Raw genomic sequence first — 27,581 nt, forward strand, 5'->3', positions numbered from 1 at the left:
TCCGGGGGTGGAGGGGTCCTGGGGGTGGTGCCAGTGGGTGTTGTGGCCCTGTTGGGGCACCTAGCTGCATGATCAGTGGCTCCATGGCATCTGTTGATCTTCAGGTGTGGCTCTGGCCTGGGCTCCCTTTTCTGGTTCAGGTTGTCGTCTGACTTTACACCAGGTCGGAGCAGGTGTTAATTTCCTGCTGCTAACGTGCCTTATCGCCTGTTTTGGGTTCTTATCGCCGATCTGGCTGCTCATTGTGAATGTTGCAGAGTGGTGTTGTCTCAGCTTTTTGAACGGGAATGCCTAGTATGCATCTCATTAGCAATAGTTGCTGGTGTCATCTGTGGCAATGTTTTTTGCTGCTGCTTTCGCTGGTAAACTGGTGATATAAGCTGTTAGCACCAGCTTGTGAATGGGGCGATAAATGTACCGCCACTTTGGCTGAGATAAAGTGCCGATAACTCGGCGATAAATCCTTGAGAATGTGCCCCATAATCTCTTGCTGTTTAGCTGGCCATAGACTAAATAAATTACGTAGAATTTGAAAAGCCATCGGGTAAATAGTTTAAAGGGGGTCTTTATTTAGCCAGCCATAAAGGACAGCATTTGCAATGCAATAGCTCTCGCATTTACGTGAGTTGGAGCTATTGACATTGTAAATGAAAATGCCTTTTATTTATGTTTTGGTTTTTAAAACATAAATAAAAGGCAGTCTCATTTACAATGCCAATAGCTTAAACTTGCATAAATGTGAGACCTATTGCATTGCAAATGCTTGTTTTAAAGGTATGAGGCTGATAGAGGGTTGACGCTCCTCCGCCATAGTGAAGGAGCCCTGTGTCCTCAAAAGGACTTGCACGCAGTCAACCAGAAAGTTTTGAGTTTTTAACGAGTTGAGTACATAACTGTTAAACTCCCAGGCAGTTGGAAGTCAACATATCGTATTTTTAAAGTTGGAGCTTAAAAAGCCATTAATGGTTCGTGTAATTAGTGGTTGTATTTGGAGTAGTTTTTTTAGTGTGGGATCCTAGGTACACAACCCTGAACCAACCATTATCACCTTCGAACCTGCCATAATCAAGTATTCAGATAAGAACGAAACCTGGCCATTTTCGAAATAAAAACCCACCACACTGGCACCGATTCACAAAGATTTTGGAAAAAAGTCAGAAAATTGTGAATTGTAGATGTAGGCATTCAATTTCTGCCAACTTCCAAACTGTAAAGGATTCACAACAATCCCCAGGGATATCTGTGGAAAATCTATGCAAATCATAGATTTCCAAGTATACTTCTTGACTAAAGTTATTGCTGTGGAATGTCCTCCCGGTAATTAATCATCATCTTGGGCCCGATTCACAGAACTAACTTAAGACAAAATCCTAAACGTACTACCATTTTGATATTCACAGAAGGCACTTACTCATTTTGGTATTCACAGAAGGCACTTACTCATTTCGGTATTCACAGAAGTTAGGAGTCCTAACTTTCGGACTCTAAATGCCTTCTGTGAATACCGAAAGTCTTAAAGTTAGGATTTTTCTCAATTTAGTAGTAGTAAAGTTAGGACTCCTAACTTTAGGACTCCTAAATGCCTTTTGTGAATACCGAAAGTCTTAAAATTAGGATTTTTCTCAATTTAGTAGTAGAAAAGTTAGGACTCCTAACTTTCGGACTCCTAAATGCCTTCTGTGAGTACCAAAAGTCTTAAAATTAGGATTTTTCTCAGTTTGCAAGTTTACAAGTGTTCACTGTATTTTGCACGTGCACGCCCTATCAGACACATCCTTTCTCCGCACTAACCCTGAACTTACTACTGCTTACAATCTACCATACTACCCTCCATCTACAGGGGTTAAAGCATGCAGACCTGATTCAGGATCTGCCCCTCTAAAAGCCGTTTTGGCTCACTTAACATTCATTTTTCTCTTTTGTGACTCTGGCCCGGAGTGTTATCTTGAGTTAACATTTACACACATCAGCCTGGAGCAATCCATAGTTTTATATTGCTTTGGCACCAATTCACACACTGCCACACCGGTCTGTCCAACTCTCGTCGACTGCGTTTTACTTTCACTGAGATCGTTTTACAACCCACAACCGAAACATTTTGTAATTACATTTTATATAACTGACAAAGCTGCATGGTTGCACGAAGGAATTAAATATGCATTTACTACATCTATCAATATTCTCCTTTCTGATTTTCTACAGTGCCAAGGGGCGATTAGCCCTTTACAAGTCCCCCTAGATAGCTATATATATAAAGGCACATTCTTCTAAAAGATGCAAAAAGAACAATTGATTGACAGAATGCTGAACAATTCATACATTCACCCCAGTACAGAGATCTGGGCCTAAATCCATCGTTGTGTTGCTCCCCATGCCATTTCAGTCCGAACTGCCAAGCCAGGTCCTCCTGGACTGGAAACAAGCATCATAGGACTAGTTTCAGGGTAGCTTTTGCTTTCTTGCCTTAGGTGCTCCGGGTATGCCCAGATGTAGGTCCCGGGCTCACTGTGCTACTGAATTCAAGGTACCCTAGTTGATGAGTAGTGATACCCCAAAAACGGTCCCAGGATGCTTGTTTCTGGTCCAGGGAGGACCTGGCTTGGCAGTTCCGGATGGACTGTTCCCATGAGGCACAGGGTCAAGACTGATTTGCATATGGCTGGGTCTAAATTGGGGTGGCATGGTGAGCAGAAGAACGATGGATGTGTCCCAGATCTCTTGACTGGGGGTGAATGTTTGATTTGCTCTGCATTTCGTCCATCATCTGTGTGTCTTTTGCATTCTTCTAAAAGAAGCAGCAATCACCTAATTAGTTCAGCGCTTTTCTAAGCAGAAGGCACCTGCATAAATAGCACATAGTTTTCCAAGGCTGAAAATGTATCATTTCTTTCTAACACATGGTCCACATTTGTGTCTCTACCATAGTTAATGAAATGACATTGGAATCTGAACGTCTTCGAATCTGAAAAGTAACTGTGTGGCATATTACCAACGATTAGCGATATTTATCGCTAACGAGGCTTAGCAACGATTTTTTTATCGCTAAGCATCGCCGGAAATTATCGCAGAGATAACTTGCTATTTGCAAGGATTATCTCAGAAGTGATAAAAATCCTTGCTCTAACTGCCAAATGAGAGATTATCGCTGGAAAACCAACGATAATCTCTCGAAGTTTGGCGTTAGCTTGCTGATAGGGGCTCACAAACTTAGCCATGATATCCACCTTCCATAGGATATCATGGCTAAATCAGGAATATACCAGGTGTAAAAAAAGCACCGCTAACCACGGTTAGTGCTGCTTTTTTATCACTAACAGGTTTAGCGAAATCCTTGATAATAAGAGAAATGTCACTTAACAACATTTCTCCTATTATTTTTCCCTGGAACGCCCCCTTTGCATCTCATTAGAGATGCAAGTGGAAGCGTAGAGAAAAAGGGTGCTAACATGCAAATTTGCGTGTTAGCACCCTGTTGCTGATAGGGAGATCATTTTATCTCCGCTTTCTTGGCTTTTAAAGCCAAAAAAGCAGATATAAATCCCTTGATAATATGCCCCTTTGTTCCAAAAACATGCTCCAACGTATGCATGCTTTTACAAAACACAATATAAACTTCTCATTCGGGTTTCTATTACAAAGTCTGACAGCTGTTTTTATCAGCATTATGGGTCAGTATCAGACGAGTAATAATGTTAAACAAATAGGGCAATGGTAAAGGGGGTGAACTTGCTCCTTATCTCGGAATAAACTTGGCTTCATCCCCTAGCCAGAGCTGGAAGTCCTGCCAAACTGGGTTAAAGGGGTCTCCTCCGTACTCGTCCTCCGGCTCGCTGGGGCCCTTGCGTCAGCCCCCGAGTCCCCTCTCCACAGCCAGGGTGAGCCCTGGGCCTCGGGGAAGCTCTTGGTGAACTCCTCGAAGGTGATGGCCCCGTCGCGGTCGGTGTCTAGCCGCTAAAAGATGGCCTCTGCCTCCTCCGGGATGAAGCGGAGCTCAGCGCACAGCTACTAGTAGTCCTCCCATTCCAGGCACCCCAAGTGGTAGGCGTCGCAGGAGAGGAAGAGGTCGAGGAGCTGGGACACCTCGCTCTCTACTTCCATCTAGTGGGGGCTGGGAGGAGGGTGGCAATGGTGGCAGCGGTAGGAAGTAGCGAGACAGCTGACACCAAGCCACGAAGAGGGATGGGGTCCAGACCTCAGGAGTGGGGAAGAAAGACTGGCACCACAAAGCAGGGCATTGCAGCAACAGCCGTGGGACGCAGGAAGCCACCAGGTAGAGACAGGCGTGGTACCCACCTGCAAAGAGTGCAGCGGGGAGAACAGTTAGAGAGGAGGAGTGAGCTGAGGAAGGCATACCAGAGTCTAGATGGAATGACACGCACCCTCCACAAGCACAGAAGTGCACCTGGAGCCCAGAGAGTGAGACACGCTTTGACCAGAGTAAAAAAGTGTCCCCTCGTTCAGAACAAGCGGTCGCGATTGTCCCGGTAGCTTTGAAAGTGAAAACGGGCACACCGTGCTGAATGTAAACAAAGCACATCGTCCTGCCTCATGTAGGACAAACTGAATAAAGAAAATAGTGCTCACAACACTAAAATAACAGGTACTATGTAAGATCGGAAGTAAAGGGGCCAGTAGCCATGGGATACAAATGAAGACATGGCCGTACTAAGGAGGGACTAGCAAGCCTATTAAGGTATTAGACGCCAACATTTACGAAGGACAAAGACACAAGCCAATGAAAAAAATGGGCGGGGCTTCTCCTCTGTACTCTACCTACAACAGATCGCCAGAGCAGCGATTGCGCGCTGAATCTGGCTTGACCTAAAAAAAGAGACTCCAGGCAATGTTAGTGTGGTGCAATGGGGATGCAACATGTTGAAGCATTTGCAAGGGAATGCATATACAAATGTACAGTAGTTTGTAGAAAGGTAAGTGCATGAATTAAGCTAAGCTGCTTACAGATAAAAAACCTATAAGATCAACTGTTATTTTAATATTCAAATAAACATGTAGAAATCAAACAGAAGCTTCGGGATATGTCACACAGATATTTTGTGCTTTATTCAGGAAGATTTGGCTGTTAGCAAAGAATATTGAGTATATTTTAAAGCATGTCATGTAACTGTTTCATTCACTCATGAAATTACATTGTTTTTTTTAATGTTCATGACAATCTTTTTGATGATTTGTGAGGGTTGGGCTCTTTTTGGGCTTCTTATGGAAGACCTTGTACTAGCTTTATGCTTCTTTAAGGTTAGATGTGCCTGCTTAGTTTTTCAAATCTGGCAACAGAACGGCAATTAACAAGCAGCAGCAAACAGGGAATGTAGAGAGATAAGCGGTATCTGAGCTCTAGAGGGAGGGACACGTACAGTAGGTAATTTGTGTTTGGGGACAGATTGCTTTGGGGCACTTGTAGGAGTTAAATTGAGCAAGACAGTGTAATGGGAAGTCTGTGGAATGGGGTAGTGAAAGCAGGAGACGGGTAAGTAATGCATCTGGGTAATTCACAGGAGGAGTTCACTCTGCTGTCTATGAATAAACACACTTTTTCATACTATTTACACAGCAGAGTAGCTTTAGGGCATTTATACATGTTGTTCCCATGTCTTGAGCAGCTCCCTCAGCCACACTAACACTTTGGTCAACTGCACAATGCATCTTTGTAATGGTAGTTTTGATTTTAAGTTTTTTTTCAAATTCTTTTTTTCAGTTTGTCATTGAAACAAACATACAACATTGTCTAGGTACCAATCATTAACCATAAGGTATAGGCACATTTTTTCCAGTATGGGTATGATGAAGCCAAAGAAAGGTAGAAATTTAAAGTATCCAGCATGAGTGCTATAATGTGTCACCCCGGTAATCTCAGATACATAGCATCTAGAACTTCTCAATCACAATTACCCCTCAAACTTCAAACAGGTTACAACGTCCATGCACAAAAGGCACTTCATGTCCTTCAATCATCCTAACAAGGCATCACTCTCCCTCCTTTTGAAACTGGAACGATTCCAGAATTCCTTAATAAACAGAGGGTTCTCCTGTCATAGCCGCACATGGAGGCACCCAGTGATGTATGTGCCCACAAGCATACTATTATCAGTGTCAGAAATATTAATTAGTATAAGGTGTGTAGTTCACTGCAGCCTGTCATCTGACTTGGCTTGTAAAGCCAGAAGGTGTGTTTTATTTTAACATGTTGAGCAGTGTTTTGAGTGGGCAAGGTCCTGTCTCTACTGGCCCTCATTTCTGTACTTGACAGTGCTGTCTCAGAAAAAGAATTCCGGAAGCCAAAGCTGTACCTGACTAAAGTCATTGTGGAGGAGTCACTGGGGAAGTAGGAGGAGGAGGATGAACGGTAGGAAAGTAAGGTCTAAGATGTGGACTACTAAGAGGGCCCAAGACAGCCAGAGCAACGAGTACCTGGACAAAAAGACCCAGGCTCTGGGAGGCCTAATCTGTTATGGCCAGGGTTACCAATGGCAAAGGGGACCAGGAACAAATAGAAAATGAGGCACAGGACAATGAAATACAGCACTAGGGGTACCTGGACCAGGGTGAGAAGGATCAGGAGGGCCAGGACGGTGAGAAACAAGGGCATCTAGACCTTATGAATAAGGGCCAGAGGAACAGAGGCACCAGAGGTAGAAGGAACAGAAAGTTCTTAATCATACAATAAGGAGGGTTTTGAGGGCCTCTACACATTGACCAGGATTAGAGGGATGAGGACAACCAGAGCCAGGAGTAGCAGACCAAAGTAGACAGACCAAAGAGGACCAGTACCAGGAGACCAATGGAGAGAAGGACGAGAGATAGGAGGGCCAAAACCACAGACATCACATCAAGGAGGACCAGGGGGCCAGTAGCAAAAGGACCAGGATCAGGAAGACCACAACCTGAAAGGTCCAGGGCTAGACAAACCTGGAGACCCATGATCAGAACGACTAGGGGCTTATAAAGGACAAGAAAGTCTAGGTCCAGAGGGTCCAAGATCAGAAGGACCAGGGCTAGACAAACCTGGAGACCCATGATCAGAATGACTAGGGGCTTATAAAGGACAAGAAAGTCTAGGTCCAGAGGGTCCAAGGTCCGAAGGTCCAGGAGTGTTAGACAAGGGGGATCCTAAATCCGAGTGAAAAGAACTGGATGAACCCGGGTGACTCACAACATAGGAACTAGGAGGACCATCCCGAGGGATGAGGGAGACCAGACCCAATAGGACCATTACTAGGAGGAGCATGGTAGTGGGGCTCATGGTCAGATGGACAAGAACAAGGTAAAATTGACAAACTAGGAGACCAGGAGGACTAGTAGGAGTAGGGTGGGACAGGAGAGCTGGGGAAAAGGAGGGCTAGGAAAACCAAGGCCAGTGGAACTAGCATCGGAAAACCCAATACATGAGGACTAGACAAAGGCGTACCAGAGCTAAGACCAGGACTAAATGAACTAAGGTGACAAGGATCAGAGTAATTAGGAACAACAAGGGGACTAGATAAATCAGGCGAGCCAGACCAGGAGGAGTGATGGACGAGATGGGCGAGGAGGATGAAAAGGTTCAGGACTAGAGGCCTGTGAAACAGGAGACCAAGGATCCAAATTAATAGGGGCAGGAATGACAGCCAGTCAAATCAGGACTAGGAAGTACAGGGCCATGACGTTCTCAGACTAGCATGAACCAGCGGTCAAGGAACATCAGAACTATGAAAGGCTAGGATGATCTGTGACAGAACAAGTCACAGCAGAGTCATGTGGGCAAGGAGCAGGAGGACAAGGGCCAGGAGGATCAGTACCAGATTGAAGAAGACTAAGAAGATCAGGGCCTGAAGGGCAATTGCCAGATACTAGGATAGGCAAGACAGGGATTAGGACGACCGAGGGGCAGTACCAAAGGCATTCAGAAGTCCAGAAAAAGAAGACTCTTTGTACTAAAAGCATCATGACCAGGAGGAAATGTTAAATGATTACGGCTTCCAGTTTGCCGTTTTTACTGATTTTTACAGATAAATACAGACAGAAAACAATGTGTTTCTTGTCTGTATTTATTTTTAAATGCAGAAAAATACCGAAAATTGTGCTTCTAGTGAGTGACTTTCCATGCTGTGTGTTGTAAATTCCAAGACCATAGATGAGCAGATAGAGAGCATAGGGAGTTAAAAAACAGGTTAAGATATCTCTAAATACAGGCATATGTTAAAATATATTTGTAGTAAATTGCTAATATTTACCTGTGGGTGTAGGGTTTTGCTATATTTGGCTGCTGAATTTGCTAAAAGGTGACGGGCATCAAAGTATGATTGCATTTTTATTGGTTAATTAAATGCAGAAAAGTACCATTTTGTATTCCACTTATTCGCAAACCACAAAATAAATATGGATAAATACTAATAAGATGGCCAAAAAATAAATATGGATAAATACAGATAGAAATGTAACTAGTAACAGATAACGGGGTACAATTCATGGCTCAAGAATTTCAAGAATTTTTGTCTCATTGGGGTGTTAAACACATCACTACTTCGCTTTATCACCCTCGCAGTAATGGTCTTGTACAGCGCTGTAACAGAGTTATTAAGGATAACATACAATTATCTGTGGTAAATGGTTTGAATTGGAGTAAGAAGCTTTCTAATTTACTTTGGACATTACGAACTACTCCTAATGCTACCACCAAAGTTTCTCCTTTTACTTTATTGAAAGGGAGGTCAGCTTCTTTGAAGTTAGTCAGGCCTTGGATGCGTGATTTGAGTGCTCCCAAAATTGATTCTGATTTAGTAAAGGCTAATAGGCTGATTGCTCAGGGCAAATACATTACTAAGGAATCGATTAAAGGAAGGAAACAAGTTTGTTTCAAAGGAGGAGATTGGGTCAGAGTTAAGTTTCCTGGTTACATTGCCAAGGGTCATTCCAAGTTTTCTTGTCCCAAACAAATTGTTTCTGTTAGGGGGAGGTCGGTGATGTTAAAGGATGGTAAATGGTGGAACATACAAAGATTGTCTAAACAGAATGTGCATGTTAACTCTAGGACGGAACCTCAAAATGTGCCTGTTCCTGTACGTCATGGATCTGGTTCTGCACATGATAAACCTGTAATCAGGGTTTCTGCGAGAGCACGAAAGCTTCCTGTTAAATACTAAGATGATGTATAATCTTTATTCTGATTTGTGATGATATTTGTTATGTAAATATTTTGTTTCAAATGTAAAGGGGGAAGATGTGTGGGTCTTATGTTTCTTTAATGGATGAGAGTGTATTTATAAATGTAGCACATGCCACCATCACTTACGTTCCATCTTGGAATGGTGGCATGTGGAATGGTTGAGAGTCAGTTACTGTTTGCTGTCCCTCTGGCCGGTCGCTTTATTGGATGTAACTTATCTGCAATAAAGAAGATAACTATAATTGGAATCAGCATCTTCTTTTCAGTGACCTATGCAACCTAAATATTAGATGACTCTATGTTACTGGGAAACAACATTTCCAAATCAGTTTTTAGCTTTTATAAATCATTCCTTTCAGGTGTTTTAGTCTGATTTGTTCTATTGAACTGAACTAGAATATCTAGTTCCAGAAAGCACTGCTATGCTGCAGAAAAATATGGAACCTTTTGGTAATCCTATGTCTGTCCCTTGTGCATTCCCATCGGTTTGTAAGATAAAGTATATAGCTTTAAAAGAGTAAACAGCTTTAACTGGTCTTGCAAAGGTTCGAATAATTTTTATCATTAGTCACACCTGCAGGTAAATGTAAAGTAGAAGCAACATTTGTAGAGCCTGTGGCAGATCCATAAAGATCCACCCAAGACAGAATGGGGCATATCATCAAGAGATTCTTCGCCGCTTTTTCGGCGGTATTCGCCAAAAAAGCAGCGAATTTTCCATCGCACTATTTACAAGGACTCCCTAACATGCTTCCTTGGGAGGCCTGCCTTTTTTTCTCAACTTTGCATGTCAGCGATATTTATCGCTAATGACATGCAAAGTAGGCGTTCCTCACCTAAACTTCATGGTAACAGTCCCAAACATGACTTTGCCCTAATAACATTGCCGGCCTGGACCCGCGAAGCGATAGGAAAACTCGCGCCAAGCACGTTTATCTCAGGAATCTAACACCTTTTTGAAACTTGACTTAGGCATCCAGGGCCCGATTCACACAACTAACTTAAGACAAAATCCTAAACTTACTACCATTTTGGTATTCACAGAAGGCACTTACTCATTTTGGTGTTCACAGAATGCACTTACTCATTTCGGTATTCACAGAAGTTAGGAGTCCTAACTTTAGGACTCTTAAATGCCTTCTGTGAATACCGAAAGTCTTAAAGTTAGGATTTTTCTCTATTTAGTCGTAGTAAAGTTAGGACTCCTAACTTTAGGACTCCCAAATGCCTTCTGTGAATACCAAAAGTCTTAAAATTAGGATTTTTCTCAATTTAGTAGTAGTAAAGTTAGGACTCCTAACTTTTGGACTCCTAAATGCCTTCTGTGAATACCGAAAGTCTTAAAATTGGGTTTTTTCTCAGTTTAGTAGTAGTAAAGTTAGGACTCCTTACTTTAGAACTCCTAAATGCCTGCTGTGATTACCGAAAGTCTTAAAATTAGGATTTTTCTCAATTTAGTAGTAGTAAAGTTAGGACTCCTAACTTTCGGACTCCTAAATGCCTTCTGTGAATACCAATAGTCCTAAAATTTGGATTTCTCTCAACTTTACTACTACTAAACTGAGAAAAATCCTAATTCAAATGCTTTCGGTATTCACAGAAGGCATTTAGGAGTCCTAAAGTTAGGAGTCCTAACTTTGATACTAATAAATTGAGAAAAATCCTAATTTTAAGACTTTCGGTAATCACAGCAGGCATTTAGGAGTTCTAAAGTAAGGAGTCCTAACTTTACTACTACTAAACTGAGAAAAAACCCAATTTTAAGACTTTCGGTATTCATAGAAGGCATTTAGGAGTCCAAAAGTTAGGAGTCCTAACTTTACTACTACTAAATTGAGAAAATCCTAATTTTAAGACTTTCGGTATTCACAGAAGGCATTTAGGAGTCCTAAAGTTAGGAGTCCTAACTTTACTATGACTAAATAGAGAAAAATCCTAACTTTAAGACTTTCGGGATTCACAGAAGGCATTTAAGAGTCCTAAAATTAGGACTCCTAACTTCTGTGAATACCAAAATGAGTAAGTGCATTCTGTGAATACCAAAATGAGTAAGTGCCTTCTGTGAATGCCAAAATGGTAGTAAGTTTAGGATTTTGTCTTAAGTTAGTTCTGTGAATCGGGCCCCCAGTGAATGGGAGGTGGATTAAATGGTTAAGTACACACATGCCTATTATCAAGGTTTACATTAGCGATTAGGATTTCACACGATATTTCTGCTTATCACCGTCTATCGCTGGTTTTGACATCGCCTCTGTGAAAAGCATTGTTATTACGCCGCTAACACGGCGATGTCAACCAGCGATAGAGGGCAATAATAGAAAACCCGCTAAGCGTGATTTGCGATAATTATCGCATGCTGTTGTTAATATGCCCTTATGCCTCAGCCTACAATATAATTGAGTGGCATTCTGTGCCAAGTCTGTCAAAATAACTTAGAAATATTTGCAACCTTCAGACCTATAAGTGAGTGCCTGCATCAAAGCCAGTTGTAGCACTAAAGGCCTAATGTCGCAAAATCAAAAGGGTTGTGACCACATAAGTGCTTAACATTATGTACAAAACCCTTTTTATGACTTAGAAATATGTTTAGACTACTAAAGTGACTTTTGCGATTGTTCTTGAATTGTAAATAGGAGGGTTCATGAAAGGGGTTTCCTCCTTTCCCTTTCCAATTCGTTAAGGAATGTATTGATAGTTTGTGACTGCAATTGCTGTTGCAAACCATTGATGAGTTAAAGACCCCTGAGTTGGGGGGGTAACTAATTTGCAAAGGGGAAGGAGTCCCCTAAGGACAGGATGTTGGCAGCCTTGGAGGGAGAGGTTTACCAATAACTGTTGGCCAAACAGTGTAGAATGTATACCATTTAGACAGCTACCGGGTAAATAGTGAAGTTATGCTGCTAATTGCACGAATGCTAGCCAAACAGCGCAGAATCTCTACTGTTTTGCCGGTGGCAAGGTAAATATTGAAGTTGTTCTACTATTTTACAGATGCCTGTCGAACAGCGCAGAATCTCTACTATTCAGCCATCAGCCGGGGTAAATATTTAGGTTTTCCTGCTATTTGCGCAGCTGCCATTCAAACAGTGCAGAATCTTTACTATTCAGCCAGGAGCTGGGTAAATATTTAAGTTGTCCTGCTAATTGCACAGCTGCCAAACAGTGCAGAATCTCTACTATTTAACTAGCTGGGTAAATAGCAACATTGTTCTGCTATTTGCACGACCACCAATCACCGCACAGTGCTCAAGGAAAAGTCACTCCTCAGCGTCAGACTGAAGTCATGACTCCAAGAGTCAGTCTGCTGACCTCCTGTTCCTGATGGTGAACAAAGTGAATAGTGCAATTATAATTCAGTGACACTTATATACAAATGTATACAGTATTGTACAGGGGAAAGGGGAAGGGGGGAAACGTTTTTGGTTTGAAGGTCAGAGTTCTGAGTTAATGCTCCAAGGAAACAGATGGTTACTGTGCCAGTTCCCGGGGGTTTCTTGACCAATATGGTGCGTCGACGTTTCGACCCTGATGCGCCCCAATTAGTGGTCGCGGCGGGTCTTTATCAAGACAGGGGAGGGAAAGGGGAGACAAAGAGGTCTGGTCAACCAGGAGGAAAGTATCACGCCCTGGAGGGAAGCCGGAAGGTCAATCCCGAGTGGAAGGAAACGCGTGTGTTCACTGAGAAAGCCGAGCGCCGTCTGTCCTGTCAAGCTGGGGCTCGATCGAGGGTGCACTCGCAGTCCCCTAGGCTGAATCCCTGCTTTTAAGGGTAAGTGTGGTCCAGCATTTTAGAATTAGATGATCAATTTCCTGTTAACGAAAAGGACTAAGGAAACTATTGTGTGTTTTTTTCTCCTTTAAAAAAATTATCTTCTATAGAGAACGTCGATAAAAACCCCCAATTACGGTGGCTCCCTTGCCCTCAAATCAAAAGAACATACCGAAAAATTTAAGGTAATTGAGTGGTCCTTAGACAAATTTAATAAAGACCTAATTTAAATAAAAGTTGTTGATTGAATAATCATTAGAATGAACACTGAGAGATTCTTATGGTCCATTTTACACAAAGGTATCGGTGTCGGAATATATACATCTAAACTAAAAGGAGGTACCCTGAAGGTTTATGAAAAGCCCCTCGAATTGATAACAGAGGAACATATTTCGAATTTAATGAAATCTTTTAACTAATAAGATATGTACAATGTATAAGTACATCTAGGAATATGCCCTTGTTTCTATATCATTCAGCTGATATAGTTTTGTAGCTGTTGTTTGTGACCTGACATAACTCAAGAATCCGGAAACCACCAATACAATGTGCCCTGATATATTGCTCAGTTTATGAGATGTTCTCATCATGATATCATGATGATTTTTAAACAATATAGATAGAGAAATAAATATGTTAAAAGAATTATATAATCATTGTTTCTAATTTTATGTTTTCTTTATTGAATAGAACCTTGTCCTGATGAAGGTGTTATTACAAAAACCGAAACGCTGCGTCGACAACTTGTTTTTAATTGTCTCTTGATAACGTGTTTTTCATTGTCTCTTTATAAACTGTATTATACTATTATTGATGTGTATTTACACATTTTTTAAATTTCTTTTTGTGGCACTGTGATTTGCAAATGAGATTTTATATGAGATGGAATAAATTGCATACATTTTATAAGACCATTTTTGTTCTTTTGCATATGTTGAATTCAAAATGTGGTTTGCTTTTGTAAGGGTCTCTTGAGTTATGGTGGTATATAAATAACAATCCATTGTGTGGTACTATTAGGGATTTGTGTATTTCTTCAGCTTATCACTCCTCGTCCCTAAATCGGAACTGTGAGGAGACCTCCCTTCTTTTTTATAACCTTCTCCTCAACTTCCACTCCTCCAGCAGAAAGTGCAGGCTTCAGGCGTTGTCCCTTAACCTTAGGGATATTGGCAGTTGGACAGACACCGGCCCTGGAGACACAACAGCTTCTGACTACTTTGTGGAGCACTCCCTTCCAATTTAGGGGACAGGAGTTAGCCTAACGGCTAGGGCGGTCGACCTTGAATCTGGGAAACTGGGTTTGAGTCTTGGTAAAGCTGAGCATCCTGTGATTCTGGGCAAATCACTTAATCTCCCCGTGCCAAACAAAAAAAATGAATATGTCCTCATGTAATGCAACTGGTGCTATGTAAAGCGCTCTGATACCCGATTCAGGTCAAGTTCACGCTATATAAAACTCTATAAAAAATGTTTTTTAAAATAAAGTGGTATGGTTTGAATTCCACTTTTATATACATTTTCAAGACATGGGATGTGGATCCACTGTCCAAGGCTTCAGAACTGGGTTGGGTTGGTTCTCTTTCAAATATAAATTTCTGGCTGTTCAGTTGATACAGCAGACCAAGCCTTTTTGCATGCTAAAGAAGTAAGAGTACATCATACAAGGGCACATTGAAGTGTCATATAGCTGCACTTGGTTGCCATCGCCTTCATGCAGCAACGTCCAGAAAACCTTCTCACCTCTTCACAGCTGAATCTGCAGTCCCACCCCTCACCGCTAGTATCTACCCAAAGGCAGTGATCAGGAAGAACTGAACAATAGCCTTTTGTTATCACGTTTCTCATTGAATTTCCAAGGGGAGCCCTATCTCCATCCTCCCTCACTTCAGTACCGAGTCTGGGTCCCCAACCACCAGTCACAGGAATGGAAGTAATACATTTCCATTGTCTGGGGAAGCTATACTCCTCCTCCATCTTGTGCCATGGTAAATCAGGGGCATTTAGAATGCATCCCACTAGTCCCAGGACTCAGAATCACATCACACACACATAGACTTACTACCATGCATGTGTTACACATTCACTGTGTACCCACTCACTAGACATATACGTGGAATATCAGTGCAAGGTTTTGTGGCTTCACATAACAGCAGAACTTGACATGAGAGAGGTCAGTAGACTACCATGGTTCTGACAAAGAAATAAAGGTCTGAGCATACTAAAGGTTCACAAAATCCAGTATGATGCCACAACCGCGTTATATGATTCCCCCAGGGCATGGACATACCCACTATGAAGGCACACATGGTGCACTCCTCCAAATCACTGAAAAGGTGCTGGACCCCGCTGTAGTACTGTGTTATACATTGAAAACAAGAATGTGGAGCACATGCTTCAGCTAGGATAGAAATGTTATCATTAAAAGTTGGTTGTTAGCATCTAGGATGTTACTGCACTGACAGTACCACAGCACTGGTTTGATTACCACACTCTGGTTGTTCCTACCTTACAAATTTGGTGACAAGGATGGGATGGACTGTGCAGTAGCATGCTCTGGATCTTCTATGCTGTGGTGAAAGTCTATTTTCATCAGGACGAAGCCACTATTGAGTTATGACTCCCAGCATTGAGGACATGTGCACTGTGCTGTTTAGAATGCCTCAGATTTTGGCACTTGAGTTTGAAGGTGCAGCTTTGTTGGAAATGTGTTGGGACGCTCACTCGCCAGAGGGTTGAGGAGGAAATCAGTTGATCGCGAAGTTTCGCGAGATTTTGAATGTGATGTCCACCCAGCGGAGATTTTGAAGTCAGAGATTCCTTCTCTCCTTTCACAGTGTAGGGCAGAGACATCAGACAAGCCACAGGAGGTGGAGCCAGCATTGTAGAGGGAAGGCCCAGCCCTATTCAGGTCCCAGGTACAACTCCTCCCTCCCATCTAGATGCAGATCTCTCTATTCACCACTGGGCTGCCCCAGTCTGTCTCCTGGAATCCCCCAATCCTGTCACTCACAAACCCAGACAAGGACTACACAACCTAGCAGAGGCAGGCCTGGACAGTTAGGCAAGAAGATACTTGTGGGCAGATTTACAAGGCCCTTGCACCACTTTTGCGTCATTTTAACATTAGAAAAATGAGGTAAAAGTGGCACCAGGGCCTCGTAAATAAGCCTCCTACTTTCTAAAAGTAGTATTTTCAAACACAGAATATTAAAACCAACTTTACTAAAAGATGTATTTGATCATTCCGAGTTCAGGCATACTGAATTCGAATTTCTACCATGTTCCCTGAGTCAGTTAGGATTATAAGAATGTAATAATCTAACTGCCCATTCTAGCCTATGGAGAACAGGTAACCTTGCAATAGTGAAACACAAAAATGGCTGTAGTAGCTGTAGAGAGACGGACAGAGAGACGGACCGCGGACCAGAGCGAAGCAAAGCGGAGCAGGAGCGGAGCGGGAGGCTAACCGTCAATATCACGGTCAAAGGAACCCCCGCCTGCCCACCGGCCCATCGGGCCCCCGCAGCGCGATCCGCAGCGCAGCAGCCAATCCAAGTGGCGGTGTCAACCCGCGGCTTGCGGCGACGACCAGAACAGAGACCAAGCAGTCGGGTCTCTCTGTGGCGTGGAGCGGAGAGGAGCGGAGCAGGAGGCTCGAGAGCAGCTCCGCGACCGAGGGCCTCCACGCCTGCTCGCCTGCCTGTAGGGCCCCTGAAGCGCAGCGGGCAGCCCAGGTGGCGGTGATCAGCCCGCTGTCTGCCGGCGACGACCGAGACGAGGCCGAGCACTCGGGTCCCTACGGTGGAAAACGCTGTGCGCAGGTGGCCCCAGCGGTGAACACGGCCTGCATAACTAAAGATCTGCCGTTGACTGGCGGAGTGAAGCGGAGGAAACCGAGGAACGGATTGAAGTGGACCGGAGCAAAAGGAGCAAAGGAGAAGACCTGAAAAACACTCCGATGTGCCAGCGTCACGCCAGCATCAAAGTGGCTTGATGCACTACTGTAAAGCCCCAAGATCTGGTGGACTCTGAGACAGGAAATTGACAACTTGACCGGAAACCTCCTGCAGTAGGACGGTGAGAGGGGCAACTGGGACTCGGGGAAAGGGGTGGCGGTGATTTGAGCGGTCAGTACCACCATCCCCCACCACCCCCGCAAAGCGCCCTATGCCTCCAAAGAGTATCCACTCAACTATTTAACTTACGCCTATAGGGATTTTAATACCTCCTAATAGCCCATTAACCTCCTGATAGTACGTGGGGTAGTCCAAAATAACCCCCCCCCCCCTCTCCCCCCCCCCCGAGAAGGCGAAATAACAACCGCCCCAGGATAAGGTAATGGCTTATAAGAAATTGAGGTCGCGAGCCATTTTCATGAAACGAATGGGAACTGAAGAGGCAATCAGAAAGTCCTCTGACAAAGCGGTGAAAAGTGGACGGATAACAACGACTTCGGCAATAACCAATTATTTTTCCTCTCTTACCACCAAAAGTCAAATAGAAAGTCAACCGCAAAAAGAGGGAATAAAACCTGAGTCGAAGGAGGGTGGAGAAGATAAACTGGGAGCTTTACAGCACGAATCAGGTGATCAAAACCTAACAAACCCCGTATTTGAACCTGAACAAAAAATTACTCCATTAGCTAAAGAGGAATCTCCCTTGGAATCTGACTCATCTGGCCTAACCACTCCGAGTCTATTAAATATCCAACGTAGTATTGACTGTAACAACCTATGTCCTGAAACAATTGTTAAGGAGGACGATAAGAAGCTCGAACCGCACATAAGGCCAGATGAGATACTCACCAGTACACTACAAAAATCCCCGGATCAAGAAGTAGATCTCGAAGACTCACCAGACCTCTATATGTTCAAATCCACCAGCTTAACTAACTATAACACTCCTGTGTCTAAGTCACTTTTTATCTTGCAAGATATCTTAGAGTCTGTCCTTTCACTCTTAGGCCACATTCTGGAGAATTCAGACCAAACTCTTGACACCCAAATAGGAATCCTAAAATTCCTAGTAGAAGAAAAAAGGAAAAAAGACCACACCGAGTCAATAAAAACACAAGAAATGCTAGAAATCATTCAAGAGGAAACAAGTAACAACAATACCACCAACACGCTGAAATCCCAGGGAAATAGCGAAATCGGTACTCAAACGAGAAGAACACCATATAATGGAATTCGGAACAACCACCAGGAACCAACAATATATTCCCTAAAGAAGCTCTTTAGAGAAGATCCAATTAATACTCATAATCAATATCCTATTTTTAATAACATCAAAAATAAACCAATAACGTCCAAATCGGTGACTGACTAAGGAATGAAGGTTAACATTACCCCCGACAGCGAACAAGTGAAGAATATAGAAAAAACCAAGAAGAACCAAGAAGGAGCTGGGAAAAAAAGAGGAAAGCCGCAACGAAGAATCAAAAAGAAGAAAGCGCGTAGGCTCAAATTCCAGAAAGTCAAAATCCCTCCTGCATCCCAGCACGACCAAGAAGAAAGTACGAAAACACTGACTCCCACAAAGGGAATAAACCGAAACATGGTTACAGACGCAGACAATAAAACTCCTCAACAAAGCATCACTTTAGACCCAAAAGTTGCAGAATTTCACCCTAATCCAACAATTACAGAGTTAAGGGAACGCTTCAAAGGGCCTGAAGACCATGACAAAAAAGCCGCACTCTGGGAAGAAACATCGTCAAAATACTTACAAATAACAGAGCTCTTTCCTACAGATAACGTCCCACTAAACCGAGGTAGGATTGTTAACCTCCTCCAACGTATCATTCCGCTACAAACCATAACAAGAAAAGAAATCGATTTAGTATTATTCCCACATAAAGAAAATACCAAAATAGCGGTGGTAGTGTTTTGGTCATCGGTGTTACCAGGGATTATCTTAAGAGAACAGGAGACCCTACACAAATACGGCTATGATTTGATCCCAGTACAGGAAATCACAGTCAACAACCCAAAAAAATGGTTCAATGGACCTTCATGGGAAAACCTCCATATTCAAAATAATACTATCTACAGCTCTGAAGACTCAGTAACAAACTTAAATTTAAATCAAAATCTAAAGATCTCAGTGAAGAATGGAGAAAGAGAAGTTTGGAGCCACGACGTAGAAGCAAAGGAAGCAGCAAAAACGCTCCAGTCATGGTCATGGATCACCAAATCACTGAACGGTAGGAAAAATGCAAAGTTTACGACTCATACCGTTTAACAACGACCTTTCTATAATTTCTTGGAACATGGCAGGGAAAACCACAGACAAAATGATGGAAGCCATAAAAAATCGACCGGACATACTGGCATTGCAGGAAACCTGTTCAACAAAATCTTTTAACCAGGACGGATATTTTGTTTACGATACCCCCGCACAGGAAGCCAAACGGGGACACGCAAAGGGAGGGATAGCTATCCTATTAAAGGATGAGTATCTCTGGGCTCAAGAGATTGTTGACACAAAATCCAACCAATTCCAGTGTATAAAGATCAGGTTGGAGACTCACCCTTCAGACCCACAAAAAGGTCTATTACTCTTCAATGTATACGTTCCCCCCGGATCAAAGAATGACGTCCAACTAGGGGAAATCTTTGACGCCATTCAGCAAACAATTGAAGCTCAATTCCATTTGCCATACCTGATCATGGGCGACCTCAACGGCAAAATATCAAACACTGAAATATCCAACTGGGCGAACTGGTACAAAGACGAAGTTCCAGATATTCCGGTGCCGATATTCCCGATCAGAAGCAGGGCTGACAAAAGGGGGAAAATGCTATTAGCGTCACTCCCATCACTAAATGGAATCATTTTGAATGGAAACGTGGAAGGTGACATCCCTGCATCCCACACAAGACGGGGAAACAGAACTTCTTCAATCCTAGACTATATGATTTGCAGTTTAGAGTCGTTTGAATCCGCTTCACATTTTCGCACTTATTTTACTAAAGAGAGTGACCACGCAATCTTGTTATTACACACGCAATGGAAAATAAGACCCTGCCTATCCAGTAATATCATGTTTAAACATAGTACAATAGAGGTAAAAATAAATCAAAGGCGGATCTATTGGAATTCAACCATGTTAGATAAGATAACCACCTTAATCGACACAAAACATCTTTTATCCATAGAATATTCCGCTGACCCAATAACAAACTTTGAATAAATCATCGACGAGAAATTAAACAAAGTCTTTCAAAATAAACTGCAACAAGTAGCATCAGTAAAGAATATAAATAAAAACAAAACTTTGAATTCATCAATTGCAAAAAGATTAAACAAACTCATTAGAGCACAATACGTGGACCGTTCAACCTTAAGACAGGCAGAAATTAATAAGCTGAAAAATCAACTCAAGCGAGAAAAGCGTCGTCTAAAAAGAATAATGCAGGACAAAAACTGGGTCGACCTACAAATTGCGGCAAAACAGCACAACCAACGATCCTACTGGTCCTTAATTGCAAAGGAAACCGGTACAATAAAGGTCCTGCAAGCCATCCCAGTTCCCCCTCACGAATGGGAAAACTACCTGACAGATTTGTATAAAGCAAACACAAGTAATGAAGAGGCCGATAATACTGGGAATGAAAGCGAAGGTAATAACGCTCCGATTGGAACCGCCTCCCCATTTTCAATAGAAATGCACATCCGAAAGGCAAGATCTACAGGAGCCTCCGGCCCAGACCAAATACTAATCAAGGTCCTACAGGCAGATCCCAAAGGTTGGAGTAAGATGCTCTCTCCCCTATTTAACTTTATCTTCAAAACAGGATCAGTCCCAAAATCCTGGAAGGGGAGTATCATAATACCGATTTTTAAAAAGGATCAAGATACCAGGCCGGCAACTATCGCCAAATAGCATTACTAGATGCCACGGGGAAAATCTTTGCCGCTGAAGTACTGGACCAACTTAAAAACTGGACATTCTCTCAGGACCTAATTCCCTTACATCAGGCCGGCTTCAGACCAAAGCACTCGGTCGTCGATAACATTGGGATATTACAAACAATCCTCGACAAATACGTTGTAGGAAAATCCCAGCCGGTATATGCAGCATTCATTGATTTTTCAACTGCATTCGACCGAGTTGACAGACCATCTCTCTGGAAAAAACTGAGGAAGTTAAAAATCTCAGAACAATTATTACAAATCATAATCACACTACACTTGTGTACGTGGTGTCAAGTGCAAATGGGGTGTGAAAAGGGCCTGACCAACATAATTCCAACAGCTAATGGACTCAAGCAGGGGTGTCTTCTAGCCCCCTTGTTATTTTCACTATATCTCAGCGATTTGCCTCAGCACCTGCAACAAGTGCCAAGTCTGCCTCCAAAGATCGCAGCCCAAAATGTTCACGCCCTCCTATATGCAGACGACATCGTAATGCTAGATCTTACTCCTTTCGGTCTGCAAAGACTTCTAGACACTCTGAACAAATATACCAAGGAAAACTTCTTAATCCCGAATCTCACTAAGACAAAAATAGTTTCCTTCTCAGGAAGAAAAAGAAGCCCCAAATTTTGCTGGAGACTCGGCGGCGGAAAAATAGAAGAGACTGAGGAATACACCTACTTGGGCAGGATTTTCACCAAGACCTTAAAAAACAATTCACAGGTTAATAACCTGACTAGGAAATCGGAGGTGCACGCCGGAGCCCTTCAAAGACTATATGCGGCCTCAGGCAACCGACATTTCTCATCCCTTCTTAAAGTATACAGCACAAAGATACCTCCAGTTTTATCATTTGCTTTGGAATATATTCCAATAAAACAGTGGTCATTTCTGGACCAAAAAGAAGGGAAGATACTGAGGAAAATGCTGAAGGTATCACAATCCACCCCGGTGCAAGCTCTTCGCCTTGAATTTTCAATCACGAGTTCCTATTCAAGAGCCATCGCAAATGTCATCAGGTGGGCATATAACCTGCTGCACGCAAAGGATGGAACTCTCCGTTCTTTACTTAAAGCCGAGACCTTCGACTGTGATGCTTCGAATCTAGTATTCTTCGGTAACATGTCCACTGCATTCAAACTGGCTGAGATAAATGCAAATGTGTTGCTTACGTGGACCCCATCACAACTGAAACTCTTTTTAAAATGTTTTACTCCCAGACTCAGTTATGATCTTGACTTTTCACACTGCGCCAAGCTGACTCTGTATAAAAGTTTTGCGGAAACAATCGCACCTAAGCAAGTACAACAATACATAGCCTTTAATCTCTCGCATGGCGCTAGGAGATCAATTACCCTGTTACGATTCGGCATTTTACCAGTGCTATCTCTAACATCAAGTTGGGACTCAAACGGAACTTCATTATGCAACCTCTGCTATGGTGGGGAGCAGGATGTAGAACATCTTTTATTTACATGCCCTAATCAAAAAGTAGTGGCAGCCAGGACAAAATATCTGTATCCTATATACATTAATTGCCGTATTACTACAGTAAAGGACTTGATCACTGTATGCAAATCTCCCCCCAACGAATTAGTCTGTTATAACTTTTATAAATTCCTAAAACCTTTTTTAGCTTTGTACTAATATGTAAAATTTTAAAAAGTACTAGTAACTGAATTTTATTGTATACAATTTGTGGTCCTCAGTAGAGTACCAAAGCAAATAAAATAAACTTGAAACTTGAGCTGTAGTTCACTATTAGGACATGCTTTACACATCAGTGCATGTCCTACCTTATACTTACAATGCACCCTGTCCTTGGGCCTACCATAGGGGTGTCTAACATTAAGCAAAGGGAAGGTTTAGGGACTGGCAATTGGGTGCACTTGCCAAGGCGACATGGCAGTCACAGGCTGCACACAGGCCTTGCAATGGCAGGCCTGAGACACACTTTACTAGCTGCTTCTGTGGGTGGCACACCCAGTGCTGCAAGCTTATGGTGCACTGTACTAGGGGCTGACAGGTAAATCAAATAACCCAATCATGGAATCACCAATTAGTACATCAATTTAACATAGGGAGCACTTGCACTCTGGCACTGATTAGCAGTGGCACAGTGCCCAAAGCATAAAACCAGCAGAAACATATCAAAACAGAGGAGGCAATCTGTCAAAATGGAAGGGAGACTCATGCCAATGATGCCAGGTCTAACACCCTTGTTATTCGTGCTAGTCAGACAATAGCAACTTGACATAACACGAGAATTCAGCTGCTATTTGTGAGCACACACTTTTTGTCATATAACTGAGCACAAGAGCTTGAGAAAACACACACTAAGCGAGGGCACTGAGACAAGATTGCTACGTCAGCTGAGATGTAGAACATCCATCTGTATATGCTAAGGTACGGGGTCCACCACGAATCCCAGAGACCTTTGAGCTATAATCATTTAGCTTAAGTAAAAGGAAGGGGGGGTTAGGATATTCTGTCTTATAATATGACAGGGCTTTTTAACATACGTGGTTTATTGACCATGATAACAGTATTTATAGAATGCATTGGTTTTCTAATTGTTGCACGAATACTGCATTTTAGGACACAATGGTTTGAATAAATATTCTAAACTTCCTTCATGTCTCTTATTTATATTATTAAGGACGAATTTGAGAGAGAGAGAGCGAAATGGTGTGTCCTATTATGGCGATCCCTGAGTGGGTCAAAAGTGTTGTATTCTGGGGTGCCAAATCACTTGTTTCTCTGGTAAGGTTAGGAAGGCAAGAGAGGTACTATAGCTAGTCGGACACGGGCTCATAAATACTGAGGTGGTATGGCGACTCAGTCCCTATATGCCGATGTTCTATGGTGCTAAGCATAGTTCTGTTCCTGAGCAGAATCCATGCAACACTGAGAAATATTGTTTGAAATGCATTTTGTATTCTGAAGACTCAAAACCATATCCAAACATAAAATTGTGAATACTTTTTTTTTTAAAGTTTAGTTAAAATAGAAATAATAACAATATTTGTTGTCTTTCTTTAAAGCAAAAAATAAGAAAATGTTTCTTCTATCATTTTTCAGAGACCAATGCCCTTCGACATGCCTGATCAGCAAACTTTAGCTCCAAGATGGGAAAAGAACATTTTCAGTAAGTTAAGGGTAAAATCTGTCTTGATGAGCGAGCAAGAGATCTATTACTCAATCTGATAGGCGATGTAGTAGAGGATTTAATTATGACTTTTCCTAAAGAAGATGTAAGTACTCACAGAGGGCTTATAAAATGTCTTAATGCCAAACGTTCTTTTTCTGGATGAAAATGTATTTTTTCAATTTCAGACAAACGTCTGCTGGTAACAAATAATACATACTGCATACCTTCTTTTCCAGGTTTATGCTGTACCTGTATTGCTCCCAAGCCTACTGGACTTGCATCCACTATGGGGGGCATATTATCAAGACAGGCAATACAATTATCACAGTTTTAGCGGCAGAAAACTGCAGCTAAAACGTGATAATGGGCTTGATATTATGCTCTATGGAATTCCAATTGAAGCCCATGTTAAATGTCCTTCACATTTAACATGGGCTTCAATTGGAATTCCAAAGAGCATATTATCAAGCCCATTATCGCCGTTTTAAATTTTATCACCTGTCTTGATAATATGCCCCTTAGTTCTGTACACATTTTTGGATCAAGTTTTAATTTTTTTGAACAACATTTCACATAAATCATTCCATTCAAATGTGTTTCCTTTTTTGTTAGCTCATGAAAAGAAGCACTTATAGTTGCAAAGTCTTTGATATATCATGAACAGTAAATGGCCATACCTAGAAATGAACGTAGCTCTGATAATTCCTTTGGATGCGGCATGTTGACTTAAAAGAAATGTTACCTGGACCCGGCCGCATTCTATCCTTTGTAAAGATATGACCAAAGCATGGTAATTCTAATTTATCTACCTTGCATTTCTCAGCATGTAAACTGAGACCACCTTCACTTAGACATCCACATACTTTCAGTAAAGTGTGAAGCTGTTCCTGTTGAGTTTTAAAAAAAAATGGAATATTATCACTAAAATGAATGCATTTGTTTACTGATCTGAAGACGTTCTTTATTGTTTCCAGAAATATTTCAGCAGCTGAACAAATTCCAAAGTTCAACCTTTTGTATCTAAACAATCCTAAATGGGTAGAGAATTGTGAGGCATATTATCAACTAAGGGCGTTACATTATTGCCGCTTTTATCGGCAGGAAACTGCCGATAAAGCGGCGACAATGGGCTTGATAATATGCTCTATGAATTCCAATCGTAGCCCATGTTAGATGTCTTCACATCTAACATGGGCTACGATTGGAATTCATAGAGCATATTATCAAGCCCATTATCGCCGCTTTATCGGCAGTTTCCTGCCGATAAAAGCTGCGATAATGTAAAGCCCTTTCTTGATAATATGCCCCTGTGTTATGTATCTTGATTGTTCATCAATCTCTAGCTGATGATAGCCTTTGCTTATCATGTCCTTCAAATGTGGTCCTGGAAGTCCTTCTATTTTATTAGCCGTGTTAGGAATTCTCATATCTACACATATTCTGATCTTGTCTGTGTTTTTCTTTAGAAACACAACTATTAGAGTACCCCTAAGCATTGGGAAAGTTGCTGGCTCAATTATATCTTGTTGCAATAGAAATTTTATTTCGTCCTTCACTCGCTTACTATAGCAATGACGAAGAACTTCTTTGTGTTCCAAAATAAATACTATATTCAGACAAGGGATGTGGCCATGGGGGCAAGTTTTGCGCCGAATCTGGAGATAATCTACATGAGCGAATATGAATCAGAATTTGTTCTCAATCCTAACAATCCTTACCAGAATCATATATCCTTATGGGCCCGATACATTGATGACGTCCTACTGATATGGGAGGGTAGTAAAGATCTGTTATCTATGTTTCATAGTTGGCTCAATGATCGTTCACATGATATCCAGTTCACTCTAGAATCAGATAATATGTCTATTAATTTCTTGGACATTCAAATCAAGGCAGAAGCAGGTGCTCTATACACCACTCTATACAGAAAGACCAGCGAGAGGAATACCCTCCTCAGATACACAAGCCATCATCCCCGCAACCTCAGGGATAATTTACCATTCGAGCAATTTCTGAGGCTGCGGCGTAATTGTACGAAAAAGGAGGATTACTTTGAGGAGTCCTCTTTATTGTTGGGTAGATTGCTGGAACGAGGTTATCCACCACGACTCCTGAAAAAGGCACGGAAGCGTGCTTGGTATAACCATCGGGAACACCTCCTTGAGACACAGACAAAAGAACACAGTGCAGAATGCTTAGTATGTGTAACTACATTCAACACCAAAAGCAGTGTAATAAAAAAACTGATAAATCGCCATTGGCATTTAGTCCAAGAGGAATTAGGGGGAATGCCACCTCCACTACATGCATTTAGGAAGGGCAAAAATATTCGAGACTTCCTGGTACAATCATTTCTAAAATCACCACAACAAGTTGGCCAGACAACACTGTGGAGCCTTACACCGGTGTTGGGACATACCAAGTGTGGAGGATGCAAGGCTTGCGCATTGACTTTAGAATGCACGAGTTTCACACATAATGAAGTAACTTACACTCTAAAGAGCCATAGCAACTGCAATACCATCAAATGCCCTTGTGGTTTTCTATATGTCGGACAGACTGTCCAAAAAGTCAAATGTCGAATCCTCCAACACACGAGCAGAATACGCTGTAGAACACAAGGGGCACCTTTAGTGGACCATTTCACCAGGTTCAATCATGATCCAAACAGTTTCCAATGGTGGATTATTGAAAAGGTTGTAGCCAACCCCAGAGGGGGAGACTTATGTGCTGTTCTGAACAAGAGAGAGTGCAAATGGATATATCTTTTGGACACTGTAAAATCTGGACTGAACGAGATGGAGGAGATCAACAGACAGGTGTCCCTCTTGGCTGTATAGTCTCTGTTAGCATTCCTAGAATGTGTAATACTCAGATGTACAGTACGTTTGGTATAGTCGGGATCGACTGTAATGGGTAATTAGCAGACAGCCTGAGAATAGAGTCCCCATTAGCGACCTAGATACAGTATATTGTATGCACACCATCTGGTGTGGCATACATTACCGTTTCATGCTGTAAATGCATTTGTGTAAATACTTTTGTTGCAATCATGTCTAATTTTTGTAATTGTGTTGTGAATTACGGAAAGAAAGAATTGCAGTGAAGATTGGACGATGGCCTTATGCCCTTACTCCTATATGCTCGAACTCCCTATATATACTGTATCAATTCAGTCACAAAGAGGTTGCAGATTGACTCTACACATACGTTTTCCTTCTTAGATATGTACAATGATGAGTTCAATTATTATGTGTGTGCAGATTTATTCTGCATTAAGATCTTTCCCTTCAGATATGTATCTTTCATATGTAGTTCAACATTAGAAACTCGTTACACATTCACCACTCCAAGATGGCGGCGATACTCATTCACTCTGCCGGGAGATCCTTTAAGTTTACTAATTCTGACAACCATGTTAATGTGGTGTCAGTTTCTCGCTATCGGCCCGAGTGAGAAGACGCGAAGCGCGAGTGACAAAACTATACACTGATTTAGTCAGGTAAGCTGTTATTTAACGCTCCACAGTTTCAGTGGGTCCCCGAGCTTGATGAACGAACCTGATTTAGTTTTTCTCT

This window comes from Lissotriton helveticus, chromosome 2_1 (genome assembly GCF_964261635.1).
Source record: "Lissotriton helveticus chromosome 2_1, aLisHel1.1, whole genome shotgun sequence".
Taxonomy (NCBI): Eukaryota; Metazoa; Chordata; class Amphibia; order Caudata; family Salamandridae; genus Lissotriton; species Lissotriton helveticus.